The sequence below is a fragment of the Pantherophis guttatus genome, chromosome 16, assembly GCF_059756535.1.
Source record: "Pantherophis guttatus breed Tessera chromosome 16, ASM5975653v1, whole genome shotgun sequence".
Lineage (NCBI taxonomy): Eukaryota > Metazoa > Chordata > Lepidosauria > Squamata > Colubridae > Pantherophis > Pantherophis guttatus.
This window is the reverse complement of record NC_142078.1, coordinates 8,943,633-8,960,457: the sequence shown is the minus strand read 5'-3', so window position 1 is coordinate 8,960,457 and position 16,825 is coordinate 8,943,633. Positions and strand designations below refer to the sequence as shown.

Below are 16,825 nucleotides of genomic sequence, written 5' to 3'. Positions count from 1 at the left end.
GTGGAAGAAGGAAGGCGATATGTCAAGTCATCCCCAGGACATTCAGCTGAAATCAGGACGTGATAGCAAATCAATTAGAGGGCGAATGAATTGGCTGTCCAAAAACTGAGAAACTCAGCCTTAACTGAAGAAGGAAGTTGCCTCCCGTGCCAGCTTCAGCACAGTACAGAAATTGGCACCTAATAAAACACTTTCTCTTTTACGAGACAGTTCCTAGCTAGTTCCTATGGTAAATAAAGTTTTTATTGTAATTTTTATAAGAATGGATTGATTTTTTTATTCTTTGGGACCCAAATAAAGTGTGGATGCCCACAAGAGAGAGAGAGAGAGAGAGAGGCAATCTGAAAGGACAAAGAGTGATAAAATTCCACATTCTCTACTGGCAGATTTTTTTCCCTTCCTCATTCAGATAATCTCTCTCATCTTGCAGTTTCCAGGAATCTCCCTCCCCTCCCTCCCACTACCAAAGGGCTCCAGACGGCTCTTATTTTAAATAAAAACCCGTAGATTGAAAACAGCAGGTCCTCAGTGGAGTAAAAGAAGAAAGAGCTTGTTCTAAAAATGGAAATCGAGCGGAGGAAATAGGCCACTGGAAACGACTCCTGGAAAGTAAGAGAGGGATGACTTTTTAATTTAAAATTTATTTCTCTTGCTGGCTGCTCTTTGGAAACACAGCATGGGGTGCCGAACTTTTCAGAATGTGTCCTTCAATCAGTGCTCATTGAAGGTAGGAGAACTTCAACTCAGCTGCTTCTCTTTGTGATCTTCCCAACCCAGGAGCGTTCAATTTTCTCACGCTGAGAGCACCTGCCTCAACAGGCTGAGATGAATGGTTAGAGCAAGTTATTCCAAGAGTTCAAGACAGCTAACCTAAGCTTTTCTCCAACAATTTTATAGTCGTGGCTCAGTCCTTCTCAGCTCAACCTGGCTTCTATGGCAAAAACTAGATATATGTGATTCTCGATAAACACCATAACCATTAGATCTTGTTCATCTGCTAACTGAAACTCCAGGGTTTACCCAGAGTAATCTACATCAGAACATCAGAATAACAAAGTTGGAAAGGACCTTGGAGATCTTCTAATCCAATCCCTTGCTCAAGCAGGAGACCATATAGCATTCTGGACAAAAGGTGTCCAATCTCTTCTTGGAAACCTCCAGTGATGGAGCACCCACAACTTCTGGAGGCAAGTTGTTCCACTGATTGATTGTCCTCACTATCAGGAAATTTCTCCTTAGTTCTAGGTTGCTTCTTTCCATGATAAGTTTCCATCCGTTGCTTCTTGTCCTTCTCTCTGGTGCCTTGGAGAATATGTTGACCCCTTTCTCTTTGTGATAGCCCCACAGATACTGGAAGACTGATATCATGTCAACCCTAGTCCTTCTCTTTGTTAGACTAGACATGCTTACTTCCCTCAATTGTTCATTGTACTATTTAATCTCCAAATACTTTCTCATCTTTGTTGCTTTATTGGAAGACTATCATGTCACCCTTAGTTCTAGACTGCATAAACAGAGGGATAGAAACAAGATCATGTGAAGTGTTAATACTACTTTATAATGCCTTGGTAAGGCCACACGTGGAATATTGCATTCAGTTCTGGTTGCCACGATGTAAAAACTGATGTGGGGACTCTAGAAAGTGTGCAGGGAAGAGCAACAAAGATGATGAGGGGACTGGAGGCGAAAACAAATGAGGAATGGTTGCAGGAACTGGGTGTGTGTCTAGTTTGATGAAAAGAAGGACTAGGGGAGACATGATAGCAGTCTTCCAACATCTCAGCGGCTGCCACAAAGAAGAGGGAGTCAAGCTATTCTCCAAAGCACCTGAGGGTAGGACAAGAAGCAATGGGTGGAAACTCATCAAGGAGAGAAGCAACCTAGAACTAAGGAGAAACTTCCTGACAGTTAGAACAATTAACCAGCGGAACATCTTGCCTCCAGAAATTGTGAATGCTCCAACACAGGAAGTTTTTAAGAAGATTTTGGATAACCATTTGTCTGAAGTGGTGTAGGGTTTTTTCCCTTAACAGGGGGTTGGACTAGAAGACCTCCAAGGTCCCTTCCTATTCTATTCTATTCTATTCTATTCTATTCTATTCTATTCTATTCTATTCTATTCTATTCTATTCTATTCTATTCTATTCTATTCTTCTCTACACTACTCTACTCTACTCTACTCTACTCTACTCTACTCTATTCTATATTCAATTCTATTCATTTCTATTCTACTCTACTCTATACTACACTATGTCAGCACTAGAGTAAATGTAGCTTGAAGTGCTGACATCTATACTACTCTATACTACTCTACTCTACTCTACTCTACTCTACTCTACTCTACTCTACTCTACTCTACTCTATTCTATTCTATTCTATTCTATTCTATTCTATTCTATTCTATTCTTCTCTACTCTACTCTACTCTATATTCAATTCTATTCAATTCTATTCTACTCTACTCTATACTACACTATGTCAGCACTAGAGTAAATGTAGCTTGAAGTGCTGACATCTATACTACTCTATACTACTCTATTCTATTCTATTCTATTCATTTCTATTCTACTCTACTCTATACTACACTATGTCAGCACTAGAGTAAATGTAGCTTGAAGTGCTGACATCTATACTACTCTATACTACTCTATTCTATTCTATTCTATTCTATTCTATTCCATTCCATTCTATTCTATTCTTCTCTACTCTACTCTACTCTATATTCAATTCTATTCAATTCTATTCTACTCTACTCTATACTACACTATGTCAGCACTAGAGTAAATGTAGCTTGAAGTGCTGACATCTATACTACTCTATACTACTCTATTCTATTCTATTCTATTCATTTCTATTCTACTCTACTCTATACTACACTATGTCAGCACTAGAGTAAATGTAGCTTGAAGTGCTGACATCTATACTACTCTATTCTATTCTATTCTATTCTATTCTATTCTATTCTATTCTATTCTATTCTATTCTATTCACCTGAACGAGACAGAAAGAGCTCTGTTCACCCCACTAACTTTGCCCATTGCTCAGGATGGAGATTCAAATCAGCATTCCTAGCACCGTGACACGGGGTGCAAGTTTCCCATGATCTCCTATACCCCATCTCAGTTTCTTTAGGGAAGACATATGTCTTGCTGGCAAATATCAATGACTTTGAAAACTTTAGGTTTCGGAAAGTTCTCCTGCCAAGTTACACATCGTCGGGAGCTCATTTTTTCTTCTTTTTTTGTTTGCAATGACTTCACAGTGGATCGGGCCAACACGGTTAGACCCTCCGTTTCATACTTACAGAGCTTGTAATTCTTTCATCCCCCCCACCCCCCGCTCCCTCCAGTAAATCAGAGCCATGAATGCAAAATTTAAACATAAGGCTGCTGTTCATTTCCAGGATCTTTCAGGGGTTTTGCCAAAAATACTCCAGCTTCAATTCCGAATAGCCCTTTCTTGGAAAAGATTTCTTTTCTTAAATAAAAAAAGAAAAGAAAAAAAAATCTATTAAACCTTCTTTGTTGCTGAATGGCTGCTCTACTGTATAAAACTCACATGGCTTCTTTGTAGGGTCAATAGAGAGAGTCTGTCTGACTGTTTGTTGCTCATGGAACAGAACCGGAAAAAAAAAAAAAGTCTCCACTAATGAGAGATAGAAAGCCTATATTTGGCCATGCTGAAAATGGGGAAATGGGATGGATGTGAGCCAAGGATAATGTGAATCTAACCGGATTGGATATTATACGTTTTGAAAAGAGGGGAGTAAGTACTGTGATTGGGTCCATTAAGAAAAGGTAAAGGTTCCCCTCGCACATATGTGCTAGTCGTTCCCGACTCTAGGGGGCGGTGCTCATCTCCGTTTCAAAGCCAAAGAGCCATCGCTGTCCAAAGACGTCTCTGTGGTCAGGTGGCCGGCATGACTCAACGCCAAAGGTGCACGGAACGCTGTTCCCTTCCCACCAAAGGTGGTCCCTAGTTTTCTACTTGCAGTTCTTTTACGTGCTTTCGAACTGCTAGGTTGGCAGAAGGTGGGATGAGTAACGGGAGCTCACCCCGTTTACGTGGCACTAGGGATTCAAACCGCTGAACTGCCGACCTTTCAATCGACAAGCTCAGCATCTTAGGCACTGAGCCACCACATCTTTTTGGGTCCATTAGTACTCAGATAATTTTTTTCCATCTTATCCAAGTCACGGGATCGTCCTAAAACAGTTATCAGGGCTTGGTTAAAAGGATGTCAAGAAGCATCTTCTCAACTCAATGAGAGGGGCAAAGAGAAACCAGTTGCACGATTGCTCCTTGCTTAATACTAACTCATAAATTAATCAAATGGACAGGGTTCGTCTAAAGCACTAAGAGAAGGAGAAGGAGGCGAAGATCGAAGGGGAATAAGGAGAAGGGGAAGATAGACAATGAGGAGAAGGAGAAGGAAGAAAAGGAGAAGGGGAAGATAAGACAATGAGGTGGAGAAGGAAGAAAAGGAGAAGGAGAAAGAAGAGAAGATAGACAACAAGGAGAAGGAGAAGGAAGAAAAGGAGAAAGGGAAGGGGAAGGGGAAGAAAGAGAAGATAGACATTGAGGAGGAGGAGAAGAAGATAGATAAGGAGAAGAAAGATAAGTTAACCCAGTATTATGGGCACACAGTAACAAGTTGCATGATCACTCCTTGCTTAGCACTAAAACATAAATTAATCAAATTAATCAAATGAGCTGGATTTGCATGAAGCATTAAAAGAAGGAGAAGGAAAGGAAGAAGAAAAAGATAGACAATGAGGAGAAGAAGAAGGAAAAAAACAGAGAAGGAGGAGCAGGAGAAGACGGACAATGGAGAATGGCGAGATCTTATTATTTTAGTCCCCAAACATAAAATTAATCTATTTGCTCGTTGTTATTAATTTACAAATAAATTTTTTAAAAAAACTAGGAGACAGGAATGATAACTTAGATGGCATTGCTTCAGTTTGTAATTGGAAAGGAGGGCATTTCATATAAAACGTCTCTGAAATAACTTCTTGCCTTAATCACAACTGGTTTCCATCTATCAGTTGGCCTGGTGGATTCATTCCTGAACCTCGATGGGTATTTCTTTTGCTCACGGAAATCCACCCTTATTCTACATTCTGGTTTCCCTTGAAAAAAATAACTTAAGTGAGGGATCTTTTGGCCAGGTGCCCAGGCAATGAAATCCCCCCTTCACTTTAATTGCAACTCAAGAGAATAATTAACACATTTTGGTATTCATTTAGAAGTGTTCAACAAGGAAATGGCATTGTACTGCCCAATGTTCAGTGCAAAATAGAGTTGAGGAGAGCGGTTATAAATTAGTCTATTCCTCCCCGAGGAACCATCTGGCACCAGAAATGATGTTTTTTTTTTTTTTAAAGATAGGTATGGCATGAAATATACCGCTTTGTGCTCTTATAGGTCTCCAAAAGGTCTGAATAAATTTATCCTGAAGAGACATTTTTTCCTCTGGCTAAATAATCCTCATCACTACTCAAAATCTCCTGTCCTTGCACCTAAAATATTTAAAATTCAAAGGAGAGCTAAATTTCCCAGCTATCGTGAGGCCACTGAGATGCTTCCTAAATGGCTCCATGTTAATGCTTCCCTCAGGCCTCACAGTTTGATGGCTGACTGACCTACTTCTGTCAGAACTTGTGAAATCAAGGATCTTACCTTCCCTTTTTTTGAAGGAGGAATGGAAAGTCAGCCATTTGGGGGAGAAACGGAAAGGACTGGTTTCCTTTCTATCCCACAAAATGAGAGAAGGAGGCCAAAACGGATCAGGGGTAAGCTTTGAGTGATACCTCTGAGACTAGGAAAGGAAAGGAAAGGAAAGGAAAGGAAAGGAAAGGAAAGGAAAGGAAGAAGGGAAGGGAAGGGAGGAAAGGAAAGGAAAGGAAAGGAAGAAGGGAAGGAGAGGGGAAGGAAAGGAAGAAGGGAAGGGAAAGGAAAGGAAAGGAGGGAAGGAAGGAAAAGGAAAGGAAGAAAGGAAAGACGGGAAGGGAAGGGAAGGGAAAGAAAGGGAAGGAAAGGAAAGGAGGAAGGGAAGGGAAAGGAAAGGAGGGAAGAAAGGAAAAGGAAAGGAAGAAAGGAAAGGGAGGGAAAGGAAAGGAAAGGAAACAAAAGGAAAGGAAAGGAAAGAAAGAAGGTAAGGGAAGAGGAGGGAAGGGAAGGGGAAGGAAAGGAAAGGAAAGGAGGAGGAAAGAAAAGGAAAGAAAAGAAGGAAAGGAAAGGAAAGGAAAGGAAAGGAAAGAGGGAGAGGTCCCAGATTGTTGGGGGCAATATGCTGACTTTATACACTGCTTAGAGAGGGATGTTAAGCACTGTGAAGTGGTATATAAGTCTAGGCGCTAAGTGCTATAGCCCTAGTATAGTGCTAGTATAGTGCATACCCGTAGCAATCTTCCCTCCAAATCCTCCTTCTTCTTAAAAATGAAGAAGCAAAAGCAATTAAGTTGGAAGGAACCAACCCAAGCTGGGACTCCGTAAACCCTGCCAATTAGCAACTGTGGAACCAAATTGAGTAGATTAAGAAATCCGATGATTAAAAAAAAATACTTTTGGGCCAATCTATCACGGATGGATCAAAACCGAACTACTTCAGCAGCAGAAGTCAGGAGTCTCCCGGGCTGTGGAATGAACATTCCGGGTCTTACTCAGCATCAAAGAATTCATTTTATTATTATTTTATTTTTTGCCTCTTTTGGTTTGTCAATTGGCAAGCTGGAACGGAGTCAGAGAAGCACTCTAGATGTGAGCCTCTCCAGCCAAGGAATGTAGTTGAAAAGATGTGTTGCCGAGTCATTTTTTTTTTTTTAAAAAAAAGGTTGTGAGTAAGAATGAGCGAACGGGAAGGAAAACAATCCATTCCGCGTGCCATGACGAAGACAAGACACCACGGATGAACATCTAGAGATCTTCCTAAGGCCGTGATGGCAGTGTTCTACCCCAGCTACGGACCCCAAAGAACGCAGCACACACAAAGTCTGTACAAACCTTAGTTTACTAAAATAAAATCAGTATTCTTTTTCAAACAAAGGCTGTTAATTAACTTTCTTAACAGCGTGCAAGAATCCAAAGAATAAATAATCTTAATCTTACTATGGTTGGCAGAAAGCCCAGAAGCAATTTGCAGAGAATCCAGACGTGAAGGAGAATGAACTAAAGTTGTTCCCTACAAATTGCTTCAGTTGGCGTTCCTCCTTAAATAGGCTAAGGGAGTGGCCAATTAGCCCCAAGCCTTACTCTCGAGGAGACCTCCTCCTGAGGAGCCATTCCTGCCTTTTGGCAGCTCTGCACGCCCGTGCATCGAGAAGAGGCTCCTCTTCTTCTTCCTCTTCACCCATGGAAGCTTCTGGAGGTTCTGAAGGCTGAATCCCCACCTCTGGCACCACCTCTTCTCCACTTGTCCTCAGTCCTCCTCACTGTCCGACTCAAGTGCCAGCTGCACAGGCTGCTGGCGCAGCACCACACCATTACTCAACTAGATAACATCATCGGTGATCTTCCTTCCTTCCTTCCTTCCTTCCTTCCTTCCTTCCTTCCTTCCTTAGTTCCTTCCTTCCTTCCTTCCTCCCTCCCTCCCTCATCTCTCCCTCCCACCTTCCATCCCTCCTTCCCTCCTTCCTTCTTTTAGTGTTGGTGCTCTGTGATCTTGGCCGCTTTCTTGCAGATGTTTCATTACTCAACTAGGTAACATTACTGGTGATATTCCTTCCTCCCTCCCTCCCTCCCTCCACCCTTCTTTTCCTTGCTTGCTTGCTTGCTTGCTTGCTTGCTTCCTTCCCTCCCTCCCTCCCTCCCTCCCTCCCTCCCTTCTTTCTTCTTTCTTTCTTTCTTTCTTTCTTTCTTTCTTTCTTTCTCTCTCTCTCTCTCTCTCCCTCCCTCCCTCCCTCCCTCCCCCCCTCTCTCTCTCCTGCAGCAAACAATACCATCATACCATCATGTGTCCCATCAATCTAGTCAAACTTCATTGGCAAATATATGTTTGCTAATAGCAATTGGCTACAGGGATAGTTTGGATGATTTGAGATGAACTTTCAGTGAAAACTTCATCAGGCTATACCATGCACCTTGATCATGGATAAAGTCAACTCTATGAATACAGGAGATTTTTTAATTTCTTGCCCCCCAGTTGGATGTTGCATGTGGGTCTCTGTGTTATTATTATTTTTTTAAAGAAAAGCAATGTAAGGTTTTCTAATGAAGGAAGAAACATTCCCATGAGAAACAGAGGTGGAGTTCCTTCAGAATAGAATGTATATTTTAATTTTAATGAGATGGATGGGCAGGACTCTCCATAACCACTTAGGATACATCCATTTCTAACAAAACAAATTAGGAGGGGGGGGGCACTTGGTTTTCCTTATGCATCTACCCAACACCTCCTATTAGCCAGACAGACACCCCCTTGTCAAGGAAAGGAACGCCCCTCTCCCTATTTACATCATACTTGAGAAAGTGGGGGCAGATTCCCTGTTTCTTGGATGCATGCCCAGGTTTAATTTTTCCCACATGTGGAACAAATTCACCCTGGACAAGGAGCGTCTGAGAGGAAGAAAATGCAGCAGCTAGACTGAAAGTTTCCTTGAATATATTAAAAAGGGTCTTTCCTCTCTCTCTCTCTCTCTCTCTCTCTCTCTCTCTCTCTCTCTCTCTCTCTCTCTCCCCCCCTCTGTCTCTTTCTTCTCTCTTTCTCCCTCCCTCTCCCTTTCTGTGTCTCTGTCTCTGTCTCTGTCTCTCTGTCTCTCTCTCTCTCTGTCTCTCTCTCTCTCTCTCTTTCTCTTTCTCTCTCTGTCTCTCTCTCTGTCTCTCTCTCTCTCTCTCTCCTCCTTTCTCCTGTTGGCAAGGGGAAACTTAAAGAAAAACTTAATGGGATTCTTTGCTTGCTCTGTCTGGACTATTCTCAGCCTTCCCATCCTTAATTCATAGTGCTTTCCATTTGGGTTGTGAACTGCAAGAGGTAGTCCTGGACAGAGACAGAGAAAGAGAGAGACAGGAACAGAGAGAGGGGAGGGGAGAGAGGGAGGGGGGAGAGAGAAAGGAAGAGGAGAGGGAGAGAGGAAAGAGGGAGAGGAGAGAGAAAGTGAAATTTGTACAGATAGGTTGAATCTTTTAACTTAACTTTAAGGGGCCAAGAAACATGGTGAGCAGCCTGTCTTTCATTGAATGGCCATCTCTCTAGGTGCCTGCAGCCTCCTTGACTTTCCAATTTCTATTCCACCTCTACTCTCTTCTAGACTAAGAAAGAGTTGTCATCCGAAGAGACCGGAAGGTACAGTAGAAAGAGAGAATGGAAATACTGATTCCAGTGGTGTGCACACCTCCCGCACTTTCATTCAAATCCAAAGAATGTCCTCCGGATGGAAACATTCCAGCAAGGGAAGCTACGGAGGCTAACCAATGATGGCGAGAAGAACAGAAGAAAGCTATCTCAGTAGGGTTTGGTTTGCCAGCATGAAGCAAGTTAGTTCAAACCATGATCCCAAATCACTTGTCTAGCAGTAGGGTTAATTAGAAAGATAGAAAAACAGAAAGGAATGTTGTTGTCTCAAGTCAATGTCCATGGAGATTCTCAGTCATCCATGTCATGGTTCTCCCAACGCTGCTTTTTCAGGAGGCAACTGGACTTTCTTGTTTTTCTTTGAAGACGTTTCGCTTCTCATCCAAGAAGCTTCTTCAGCTCTGATGTAGCTAAATGTCTATGGAGATTCTCAGTCATTTGGGTTTTTCTTTGAAGACGTTTCACTTCTCATCCAGAAAACTTCTTCAGCTCTGGCTTAGCTAAATGTCTATGGAGATTCTCAGTCATTTGGGTTTTTCTTTGAAGACGTTTCACTTCTCATCCAGAAAACTTCTTCAGCTCTGGCTTAGCTAAATGTCTATGGAGATTCTCAGTCATCCAGGTCATGGTTGTCTCAATGCTGCTTTTTCAGGAGGCAACTGGACTTTCTTGTTTTTCTTTGAAGACGTTTTGCTTCTCATCCAAGAAGCTTCATGTCAGAACTGAGGAAGCTTCTTGGATGAGAAGTGAAATGTCCTTCAGGAAAAGCAAAGAAAGTCCAATTGTCTTTTGGAAAAAAGCACCTTGGGGATGTCTCAGGTCAATAACAACCATGGAAGGCAGAATCGGTGCATGTTTCCATGATTATGGAAACCATGTCAAGGTAAGATCCTGTGGAGTTGGAAGTTCTCATCCACCCTATGGTCCAGCCATCCTCTGAAGTCAAGTCCGTCTCTGTCTCCATCCATCCCACAAAGTCAAATCTATTGTCAAGAACTTTTGAGAGAATGGAGTTGAGGTACCAAAAGACGCTTGGTAGCACAGGTTTCAATAATCGGTGTGACGTCCATCAACAATTATTTCTACCAGTCCAGTAAAATCTGATGAGATTTGGCTCAGTGGTGGGAATTCAAATTTTTTTTACTGCCGGTTCTGTGAGCGTGGCTTGGTGCGCGTGGTGTGGCTTGGTGGGCATGGCTTGGTGGGTATGGCAGGGAAAGGATACTGTAAAATCTCCATTCCCACCCCATTCCAGGGGAAGGATAATGCAAAATCTCCATTCCCACCCAACTCCAGGGGAAGGATACTTCAAAATCCCCATTCCTCCCCACTCATGGGAGAAGGATATTGCAAAATCTCCATTCCAACCCCACTCTGGGGCCAGCCAGAGGTGGTATTTGCCAGTTCTCCGAACTACTCAAAATTTCCGCTACCAGTTTTCCAGAACCTGTGGGAACCTGCTGGATTTCACCCCTGATTTGGCTGCCATCACTTAAGCAATGCCATCTGGCAGAACCTCCAAGGTGTATCTTCTCTGTGGCTCTTTGGAATAACATGTCCTGCCTGAGATGTGGTTGGCCCATCCCTGCCCACCTTTTAAAAGGCATTAAAGATCTGGCTCTTTGCCCAGGTAGGGAGTGGTCTGCTCCATTTGAATGATTTATTTCTGGCACGTCATACCCTAAATGTTTTCGCGTTTTGTTTTTATTATTTGTTGACCTTTTTTAAAAAAATAGAGTCCATTGCTGTTCATTGATAGGTTGCCCTGTGAGTCAAGGAGGCACCTATATAATGTAAATTAATTATCATATAAACAAAACTCTGGCAAATAAGAATAACTCCATCCAGACTCCAAATATGGTAATCTATTTGATCTTGAATAGTATAAGGAGAGGGCTGGAGAAAATCAACCCACTTCTCTCAAGTTAGTCCTAACTCCGGTTATACTCGCTTGTGCGTATTCATCTCCAGAACTCCTGATAAGCCCAGACGCTAACTTCTAGGCCAGTGATGGCTAACCGTGTTCCTAACTACTTTATTGGTTCATTAGATTTCTACTCCACCTTTATCACTTTATCCATCAAGAGGGCCTATACAATACTCCCCTCCTCCTATTTTCCCAGAGAGTAAAGAGAGAGTAAACTGTTCCCAAATCTCCCAACTGGTACTTCTGTCTAAGGAAGAACTAGAACTCTTAATCTCCTGGTTTCTAGAGCAGGGGTGTCAAACTCGATTTCATTGAGGGCCACATCAGGGTTTACAGATTAACAGAGTTGGAAGGGACCTTGTAGTCCAACCTCCTACCCAAGCAAGTGACCTCAACTCTACCTGCTTCCTTAGAAGCAGCTGGGTTGCGCTTGATCTGGGGGGGGGCGGTGTTACTGGGCTGGGCGTGGCTGGGCTGGGCGTGGCCAAGGTGGGTGTGGCCAAGGTAGGTGTGGCCAGCTCGAAGTCACTTGTGTCGGGGGGCACCTGCGGTGGCCAAAGTGCTAAGGCAGGACTTACCTCAGATCCTCCCTCCCTCCTTCCCTCTCCCTCCCTCCCTCCCTCCCTCCCCCTTTCCTCCCTTTCCTTCTTTTCCTTCCCTCTTCATTCTTTCTTCTTCTTCCCCCTCTTTCCTTCTTTCTCCTTCCTTGCTCTCTTCTCATCTTCCCTTCTTTTTCTTTGTCTTACCTCTTTCCCTTTCTCCTTTCCTGTCCCTTCTTGCATGCTCAAATGCAAAAGGGGAAACATTTCTCCTTTTATCTTGTTTTTAGCTCCCCCCACCCCATCGAGCTCTGTTTTCACTGACAGAGGCACCGCGGGCCACTCCTTTGCTGTTTCCAGGGGTGGCTCCGTGGGCCAAATCTAAGCACCCCACGGGCCAGATCTGGCCTGCAGGCATTGAGTTTGACACCCCTGTTGTCAATGTTTTGATGATCATATATGCCTAGAGATCAGTGATGGAATTATTTTTTTTTTTACTACCGGTTCTGTGGGCGTGGCTTGGTGGGCGTGGTGTGGCTTGGTGGGTGTGGCTTGGTGGGCGTGGCATGGAAAGGATATTGCAAAATCTCCATTCCCACCCCACTCCAGGGGAAGGATACTGCAAAACCTCCATTCCCACCCCACTCCAGGGGAAGGATACTGTAAAATCTCCATTCCCACCCCACTCCTGGGGGAAGGATACTGCAAAACCTCCATTCCCATCCCACTCCTGGGGGAAGGATACTGCAAAGCCTCCATTCCCGCCCCACTCTGGGGCCAGCCAGAGATGGTATTTGCCGGTTCTCCAAACTACTCAAAATTTCCGCTACCGGTTCTCCAGAACCTGTCAGAACCTGCTTAATAGCACCCCTGCGATCTTTCTCCTATCATTCGGCTGAGGTCAAACTAGGGTTACCTTAACAGCTGATGGATGTAGTACTTCTGCTCAATCTTTCTAAGGAACACAAGAGCTGCTTTCTTTTTATGCTTATATTCTGCCACTGCTAATAATCTCTAGAGGGTACATTGAATCAAGGCAATTCAAGATAACTCAGGAATTGTTCTCTCCATTCCTTCGTTGCACAGGGAGGAGTTTTCACTCGCTCAAACAGAACCTTTCCGAGTCATTCAGTGGATTCTAAGCGTACATCATAAATAAATTATTTCTTGCCTGCTTCACACAAAGGGCTTGGGAAGACATGCCAGCAACTGTCTTCAAGGGAGAGGAACAGGATTTAGTTGATAAAGGAAAGGAAGGATGGGGAGAAAAGAAATAGCAAGCTCATTTCCCTCCACATTTAAGAGTTTCTTGACAGTTCCAATCCTCACCTCCTTACTCCTATTCGATTGGAGTTATTTCTAAGTCAAATAAATCCAACAGTGCTGCAGCTAAGTGCCTTCATAGTTTTTTTTTAAAAAAAATATCCAGGCATTTTCAGGAAACACTGAAGAAAACAGGGACAAGTTCCATCTGCCCAGATTATATAGAGATAGGTAAGCCTTATGTTTCCATGCAGGAAAATTCCGGTAAGGACAAGGTGAGCTAACCTCTCACCTTCTTCTAATCTAATTCTAAATGGACAAAACTCTTCCATCGGAAGGATTGATGGAACGGAAAGGCGATCAATGTAGAGTCCTTCAGATTTTGGATCAAAAGTTAATTTTTGGTTTCTAGAAAGCGTGCAGAGAAAAGCAACAAAGAGGATTAGGGGACTGGAGGCTAAAGCATATGAAGAACGGTTGCTGGAATTGGATATGTCTAGTTTAATGAAAAGAAGGATTAGGGGAGACATGATAGCAGCCTTCCAATATCTCAGGGGCTACCACAAAGAAGAGGAAGTCAAGCTATTCTCCAAAGCACCTGAGGGCAGGACAAGAAGCAATGGGTGGAAACTCATCAAGGAGAGAAGCAACTTAGAACTAAGGAGAAATTTCCTGTTAGAACAATTAATCAGTGGAACAACTTGCCACCAGAAGTTGTAAATGCTCCAACACTGGAAGTTTTTAAGAAGAGGTTGGATAACCATTTGTCTGAAGTGGTGTAGGTTTTCCTGCCTGGGCAGGGGGTTGGACTAGAAGACCTCCAAGGTCCCTTCCAACTCTGTTATTCTATTCTATTCTATTCCTTTCCTGGAAGTTCCACTACTTATAACCACTTTTAATACAATGATGACCTGGAGGACTGAGAATATTCACAGACATTTGGCCATATGCTTTGGGATGAACATCCTTCAGATGTTGGGTTACCTCGCTCATCAGCCTTGACTATTGGGCGGGACTGATGAGAGTTGGAATCAGATAACCTCTAGAAGGATACAGATTCTGAACTTAGAGTTCCTGAGAAGCAAGGAAGCCAAATCTCTCTACACCGTTCCCTGACATATTTGCAAGAACAAGTAACTGTCCGACTTCAGAGAGACAAAATCAGATGGCCTCTCCCGAAGTGGACAATGCCTAGAATGGTTTAACTATGGGCATCCCTTCTAAATTAAAGACTGACGACTGCAAACATTCACTCAAAAATAAGTCCTGCTGGATTCAGCTGCAGCTTCTTTGTACATCCTTGTTCTTAGCATGGGGCGCTTTCATTGCAAAGCTTGTACTGTGTAATATTACATTTGAAGAAGTTCTTGGGGGGGGTGGAGGAATATGGAAATGTTCTGCAGACACAACCCACCGTCTGCCACGAAAGCAGAAAACACATGTCTGGCGAGTTTAGAAGCCAAGCCAAACGCTAAAAAGCATCCTCCCCAGCCTTCTCAGAGCCCACATTTGCACAGATTAAACCATTCAACAAGGATGGGATCAGATAGCATGGACCTAACCACTTGTTCTTTTTTCTGCATGGAGAGGGGTGTGTGTGAGTGGGTGTGTGCCCACTCTGTCCGAGAACTCATTTTTCTGGTTTTAATTGGAAAAAAGAAAAACAAAAGAAAAAACAAAAGGGAAAATGAAAGTGAGATAAATTGAGCTGCTTCTTTTAATCTCTCCATCTGCAAGGCGGGACACTGGTTTTTCTTCCCTTCTGAAACTGATACTCATTTCCCAAGCACAGGATGGAAAGTGGGCTACCGAAACACAACTTTGCACCAGAAGCCAGAGTTGTCCTGACACCGTACCACCCACCTTTCTGAAAGACAGAGCAAGTCAGAAATAGCCGGATGGACTCACAGCATCCCCTCTCTAACATCAGCATCCTTCTTAGCGGTTTGCTTTCCTGTACAAATTTGCATGGCTCGTTCAAACATCCACAGCAGCAACCCGACAACAGAGAGCTAATCCCATCCAACGTGAAAAAACAAAACACAATTGAAGGGAGGGTGGGTGGAAATCGTGTCTCAGACAGAAAAACAGACTAACAGAGTTGGACGGGACTTTCGAGGTCTTCTAGTCCAATGTAGGCTGTACATCTCATCAGAGATGCAAAACCAGATTCACCGTTATGCACAAGTCCTATTCATCCCCACCACCATCACCAAAGGGGCATTTTTAACAAAATTATACCCACAGTCCTAAAACTCACAATGTTGTGGGATGAGCGGGTGGGTGGATGGATGGATGGGTGAGGAAGAGGAGGGAAAGGGAGAAAGAAAAAGAGGGGAAAAAATAACCTCCTTGCCTTTTGATATGTTGTTATTTCTTCTTCTCTCGCTCGGTCAGATCTCCATGGGGTGTTATGGTCCTTGGTTGCTCCCGAAGTCAGCCGAGTTGTCCCATCTTGTAGACGAGAAAGCAAGAAGAAGAAGAGTTTGAGAGCCACAGAAACTGCAACGAAAGCGCCCAACCTTCTGTTGGTGTCTGTAACCGAAGGTCCTTCTTAGCTCGTTTCCACTGTAACGGGATGCCTTGGAGACACAGACAGTCAGTTAAATTAAAGGCACAGTTTCCCTCTGAAATTACACAGGCACATGCTTATATATATAGGGCCAGACACCCGAGAGGATTTGCGTGTAGTTTATGGCCAGAAGGAAAAATGACCACACCTCCCTTTTCCACCACCCCCTCCCCTCCTTCAGCACCAAGCCATGTGCGAATAGGGAAAATCACTTCAAGTTTGTAAGTGACTCAAGGAGGAGAAGGAGGAGGAGGAGGAGGAGGAGGAGAAATAATTCCTCCAGGAGTTTTTAGCAGTGGGTGTTCTCTACACAACAGGGCATGATTTAAGTTTTGAATATTGATGTCCCTTCCCCAGTGAAGTGGGTCAGGATTTCTCCACCACAGGGAGAATTTCTCCACCAACACCTTCCAAATCGATTCCTCTATCAACGTGATGCATGTGTGATGCATGTGTGGATTTTTTTCCCTCTCTCCTCCACCCCACCCCACCCCTACTCACCACATGCCTCTTTCCTTTATTCGATGGATGAAAAATTCCACCCCATGTTGATAGAACAGATAGAACAGATAGTCTTGTTCTATCTTTGTGACAATCTATGGGTTCCTGGCGGCTGGTTGGCGCTTTGTGAAAAAGGATGCAGAATTGTGAGTTGTTGTTGTTTTCTTATTCAGAAGTTATATGAAGAAATGTATGTTAAGGTCAACACTAAATCTGTTAGGAGGAGGAGGAAGAGGAAGGGGAAGAAGAGCCTCGGTAGTACAGTGGTCTAAGGCACCCTGTTAGTAAGCTGGTTATTAAGATCAGCTGCCTGCAATTACTGCAGGTTCGAATCTCGCCAAGGCTCAAGGTTGACTCAGCCTTCCATCCTTTCTAAGGTAGGTAAATTGAGGACCCAGTTGTGGGGGCAATAAGCTGACTTTGTATAAATATACAAAAGGATGAAGGCTATTGCTTAGCGCATTGTAAGCTGCCCTGAGTCTCCGGAGAAGGGCGCCATATAAATCAAATTAAAAAAAAAATTAAAAAAAAGAGGAAGAAGAGGGAAGAAGAGGAGGAGGAGGAGGAGGAGAGGAGGGAGGAGAAGAAGAGGAAGAAAAGGGAGGAAGAGGAAAAAGTCATAGAGGAGGAAGAAAAGGAGGAGAAGAAGAAGAGGAGGAGGGAGGAGAAGAAGAGGAAGAAAAGGGAAGAAGAGGAAAAAGTCATGGAAGAGGAAGAAAAGGAGGAGGAGAA

General features: G+C 43.4%; 1 protein-coding gene across 5 annotated transcripts in view; it reads right to left on the bottom strand.

Annotated features, from left to right (window-relative positions):
* Nucleotides 1-16,344, bottom strand: part of TNC (tenascin C) — a 64,803-nt gene extending 48,459 nt beyond the window's left edge. For all 5 annotated transcript variants that reach the window (XM_087880011.1, XM_087880012.1, XM_087880013.1 and 2 more), the window contains exon 1: nt 15,377-16,344. The gene's annotated coding sequence lies outside the window, so the exon portion shown is untranslated. The remainder of the gene's footprint in view (nt 1-15,376) is intronic.
* Between the last annotated feature and the right edge of the window lie 481 nt (nt 16,345-16,825).